This window comes from Engraulis encrasicolus, chromosome 24 (genome assembly GCF_034702125.1).
Source record: "Engraulis encrasicolus isolate BLACKSEA-1 chromosome 24, IST_EnEncr_1.0, whole genome shotgun sequence".
Taxonomy (NCBI): Eukaryota; Metazoa; Chordata; class Actinopteri; order Clupeiformes; family Engraulidae; genus Engraulis; species Engraulis encrasicolus.
The window spans coordinates 17160028-17166027 of NC_085880.1; the positions used below are offsets into that span (position 1 = coordinate 17160028).

The 6000-nt window shown below is 45.0% G+C and overlaps 1 protein-coding gene across 1 annotated transcript in view; it reads right to left on the reverse strand.

The window, feature by feature from the left end:
- The window catches only part of eys (eyes shut homolog), a 364937-nt gene that overhangs the window by 184723 nt on the left and 174214 nt on the right, over nt 1-6000 (reverse strand). The gene's annotated exons all lie outside the window — the stretch shown is intronic.

A 6000-nucleotide genomic window follows, 5' to 3' on the forward strand; every position in this document is an offset into this window, starting at 1 on the left:
CTCTCAATCAGTGCCTGGCACCTGATTACTAAGGGCTGGTAGGTCATGAATCAATTACTGCTTGCACCTGCAAATTCCTCATCACTCTGGTCACATGACACACTTTCACCTGTATATAAAGCTGGACAGCCACAGTGCCTGAGTTGCTTACCTGACTGCCTACTGGCATGGCTCAGCAAAGTGCTTGCTTGACAGCTTTGTGGGTATTCCATGCGAGCCAGCCTGTGGCAATTTTAGCTCATGGCTTTTGTTAAGTTGCTAGGCACATCATGCATTGCTTTGTGAGCTAGCTTGTAACATGACTTGATAACTAGCTTGCTGCATTGCACATGTCATGCAGGTGAGAGGTTCTAAGGGAAGAACCATCCGCCTGGCAGACAATTGGTTATACATCCTCTCGATAAAGTTTATGATGACAAAGTGAGATCAAGTCCAACCAATACTCATTATGATTGTGGCACAAGCCTCCGATAAAATTCTCAAGATCTCATGGTTGTGAGAGACAGCTCTGAAAAGTAGTTAAAGAGAACAGTGGCAGAGTGGTTCCATGCTAAGAGTGCTTCAGTCACGGTGAAGGATGGGAGGTGGGACAGAACCATGATCATGGTAGGCTACCTCAGTTATGGAGGGGAGGAGGAGGGAGAGAGGGGAGGAGGAGGGAGGGAGGGGAGGAGAGGGGGGGGGGGGGTGGCAGGTTTCCTTACACCAATTGCAGGTCAGGAATCAAACTAATTTGAATGTTGTGTGTACAGACAAAGCTTATATCAACACAACTAACAGAATTAAATGAACTTTGTTCAAGTAGGCCTATGTATGAATTATTAATAATGAGAAGGAGGAGTAAGAGTAGAGGAGAAGTGTTATGAAATTCGTCAGCAGGTGCATTGCGTCAACAATGTAGGCTAGTGTATTCTGCTGAATATGGACACCTTCCTACACAGTTATGCACCATTCGAATTGGCATCATTATTATTAGCCTAATCATCATCATCATCATCATCATCATCATCATAATAATAATAATAAAACTGATAGTAGGCTATGCGTAATAGTAGGCCTAATTTTAATTCGTCAATAGGCCCTACATCGCGGCAACAATGCCGCAAGGCGTTGGACTTTTTTTTTATAGCCCTGGGATTTTGTTTTTGACCATGAAATGTCTTAATAAAAAAAAAGTCTGGCCTTAGCCTATACATCAACTTGAATCCAGCATATTGTGGCGAAGGAGAATGTAGGCAGGCAATCTTGTTCTTTATCAAAATGATATTGATGGACATATTTTATGTTTGTTCAATAAAATGGTTAGTTCACTTTGAGTTTGAAAGACGTGTCCCTTACAATGTATTAACAATAAGCGCAGAGCTGCCGGTGGCTGTGACATGCCCATAACTGCAATAATTAACATAAATATTAACCTTTGTTTAAATGCGCTTAAACTGAAATTCGACAGAATGACGGACCAGTTTCATGTTAACGTGGACTTGTTGCTGTCTCGGGGTAGGCTACAAAGAGAGAGAGGGGGGGGGGGGGGGGGGGGGGGGAAGAGAGAGAGGAAGAGAGACGCGCACGTCTTGGAAGCTCCTGTCTTCCAAACGTTCAATAATCCGACGATATACTTCTTTGGAGGTTAATCCAGATTCAAATTATTATTGCCCCGTGTCCCATGGGACAGCCGCATAACGCACAACACATTACGGGAAAAGGGTTCATGTTTCACTATCGGCTACGTTTTCAAAGATAAGTTGATTGTGCCACTTCGCGCCATCTGCATGGGAATGTTGTCAATTAGCTATTTCATTATTCTTATAGCCCAGAAGTCGCTCTTTCTCTGGGGTTCGGCTTCCAATGTTGCTGCATCAACGTCAAATAATTCATTGGCGATGGAAGATTGACGGATGGGACTGATTGACAGGTCAGATGGAGCATCGGGAAAAAAATCTTGCTTGCGTTCACTGCGTGGGTAATGCATTATTTTCTGCTGTTCAACAAAATCTGACTTCTCACACAAACAAGACTTTCGTATCATTAATGAGCATTTAACATAATGGCATGTCAACGTGTCTGGGCTCCGTTGTATTTGTGCACAGATTACTTAGCCTTGTCGGGAAGAAAACGTCTATCCAAGCAGCGGTAGTCTCAGAAGTGGGGCGCGCAATGGTGCATGCAAATGTTTCGTTTCTCTTTTTGTTTTGTTTTGGATCACGTCATGGTTTTTATTTCCACAATAATGTTTAGTCATAGTCATCGTCATGCAGCAAGTATTTGCGTTGCGTTTCCTCTAAGATTTCCTCATGTGGCCATGCATTTAAGTCACCTATAGTTTAAAAAACGTCAAGCAGTTAACGTTTTCGTCATGACAATTGGCTTGCAAAATGTTCGTTGACTGAGATATGTCGTCCTCGTTGTCGTTGACGACAGCAACACTACCTGTCACACATCAAAGCCACCCTACCCCCCACCCTGGACCCCTACCAGTTCGCATACCGAGCCAAGCGATCCACGGAGGATGCAATTTGCTCTGCCCTCCATCCAGCCCTCACCCACTTGGACAATAAAGACTCATATGTGAGAATGCTGTTCATTGACTTCAGTTCAGCATTCAATACCATAATACCACAACAACTCATCAGAAAACTGGACAAACTAGGTTTCAGCACCTCCCTCTGCAACTGGCTGCTGGACTTCCTGATGCAAAGACCACAAGCAGTACGGGTAGGGAATAACACATCAAGCACCCTGACCCTGAGCACGGGGGCTCCGCAAGGTTGTGTTCTCAGCCCCCTGCTGTTCACGCTGCTGACACACGACTGCACAACGACCCACAGCACTAACCATCTAGTGAAGTTTGCGGATGATACAACACTGGTGGGCCTCATCACCAAGGGGCATGAGAATCACTACAGAGAAGAAGTAGACCTGCTGGCCAGATGGTGCAAAGACAACAACCTCCTGCTGAATGTCAACAAGACCAAGGAGATTGTTGTCAACTTTCAAAAGGTCCAAAAACAACTGCCACCACTGACCATCGACGGCGATGCTGTGGAGAGAGTGAGCAGCACCAAGTTCCTTGGAGTGCACATCAGCGACGACCTCTCTTGGACCACCAACACTACATCACTGGCGAAGAAGGCCCATCAGTGTCTCTACTTCCTGCGCAAACTAAAGAAGGCAAGTGCTACACCCTCCATCATGACAACATTCTACAGAGGAACCATAGAGAGCGTCGTGTCCAACTGCATCACAGTGTCGGGAGGAAGCTGCACGGAGAAAAACAGGAAGACACTCCAGCGTGTTGTGAACACAGCGAAGAAGATCATTGGAGTACCACTCCCCTCCCTGCAGGACATTTACACCACACGCCTCACCCGAAAAGCACTGATGATCATCAAAGACACAAGCCACCCTGCACACAAACTGTTCAGCCTCCTGCCCTCTGGAAAGAGGTACAGGCGCCTCCGTTCCCGTACCACCAGGCTGGCGAGCAGCACAATGCACCAAGCGATCAAGATACTGAACACTCAACCCACTCTCCCTCCACTGTCAGCCTCCAGCCAGCAAGGCCACTGACAAACCCCCCCCCCATCCCCCACCACCATATCTGCGACTGAACATTCCACCTGCACTACTATATTTGTGACTGAACTTTCAACCTGCACTAACTCAAAACATGCGCACACACACACACACACACACACACACACACACACACACACACACACACACACACACACACACACACACACACACACACACACACACACACACTGCACTTTCTGCACTAAACCCAAACATACACACACTGACACACACACACACACACACACACACACACACACACACAGACATACGAACACACACACAGACGCACACCGCACCTTCTACCTGCACTAAACACACACACACACACACACACACACACACACACACACACACACACACACACACACACACACACACACACACACACACACACACACACACACACACACACACACACACACACACGCACACACACACACACACACTGCTGCTGGTGTACTTGACAGACCTTCTTAATATTTATTTTTCTTCAAAATGCTACTATTACTATGTCAGAACACTATAAAGGACTTTTTAGGAAAAGCACAAAAGCACAACAATTACCTCTTAATGTATGTCCTCTACAAGTCTTCTGTTGTCCAGTCTTGCACTTTAAATGTCTGTATGAGCACTGTCTATGTCCATACTGTCTTAAGTCCATGTATAAGTACTGTCTATGTCTATACTGTCTATGTCCTTACCTAGATTAGTCTATGTCTGTATGGGAAAGCAAGAAATGTAATTTCAAATTCTTTGTATGACCAGTGCATGTAAAGAAATTGACAATAAAACCTACTTGACTTGACTTGTAATTGTCAATATTGTGTGTAGAATACATGGTAGTAAGTGCACTGGTATGTATAAAACAACATCGATAATAGTTACAATGTTGAAAGATGCAATAGATGACTATAATACAGTTCTTAACAAATAAGAAATATCGGGTTTTTTTGGCATACGCTATTGAATTTTTCAACACTCTTTAATTTTTGCTACACATTTCCGCACCTGCCTTGGTCCACCTAACAACATCTCACACCCCTTCAGGCGTTCCCGGCTCCCACTTTGAGAACCACTGACTTAGGGCACCACTGCACTGCATGGTGCAGCTGGCTTTAATCACAGAGGCTGCTCAATGCACACGCACGCACGCACGCACGCACGCACGCACGCACGCAACTTTATTTTGGCTTTTGTTCACCACTTTGCCCAGGTGCTCAACATCAGCCACCACGTTCTGCACAGCATCATTCGTCTGCTTAACCTGAACTTTTAAATCAGATAGAGCTGGTATTACCGCACTGTCCATTGCTGCTTTGACTGCAGATAAAATGGCAGCATCAAAGTTGTTGTTCCGCTAACACGCACACACACACACACACACACACACACACACACACACACACACACACACACACACACACACACACACACACACACACACACACACACACACACACACACACACACACACACACACACACACACACACACGTAGCAGGGCCTTGTTCTGAGACTTATGGAATACTTCTGGGTATTTTTTTTATTTTATTTTATTTCTCACTTTTTTTGAAGGTGTCCCCTTTACTTATAGAATCAAAATTCAGAACTCTAAGTGATATCAGTTGAGGGAAACAGGCAGCAGGGTCAGTGTGGTGCGGCCGTCTGGTTACTACCACAGGGACCTACACCAGAGGACATCAGGTGCAAAAGCTCCACAAGCCCAACAAGCTCCACAAGGCCCCCTTACAAAATGTGGGGTTTTTGTTTTAGCACATAAATAAGTGATTTATTGTACATTTCCTGACCTACACACAGTCCACTACAGGTCAGTTGAAGGCTGCGTGTGCCTGTGTCCAGGCTATAGCCCACAGTCTCAGCACAATTTTCTGAGCGCGTTAACGAGGAGAGAGAGAGGGAGAGTAAAAAAAAAGTAAAAACAACACCGGCGGGGGGAAAAAAGTTAACTTCCCCTGGTTTTCCTGTATCCTTTGAAATTCCTGTTCAGGTTGTTTGAGCTCTCAGGTAGAAAAGAGAGACGAGACAGGATGGCTCGAAGAGAGAGCAAGAGGTTTCGCAGAGTGCCATGAGAAGCTATTTATAGCTGTACCTAGGGCACTGGTTGTTTTTAGAGAGCGACCTACATAGATGTATTCATGAGATTTTTGAGACCTCATTGGTATTGTGCCAATAGTAGTACTGCTATAGAGAAGAAAAAAAAAGAAACGAAACGATCTGACATACCAGCCTCAGATGATCTGAATATGTCTAATGATGGAAAGATCATGGGTCTCTAATTAATGACGCTTTGCTTGAAAAGTTTATTATGTAAAGATTAAATGAACCCCGTGGAATAACGAATAGCACACAGTACAGTCCATAAACGCTTTATGTCGGGAGGAATATTAAACGAGCGATATC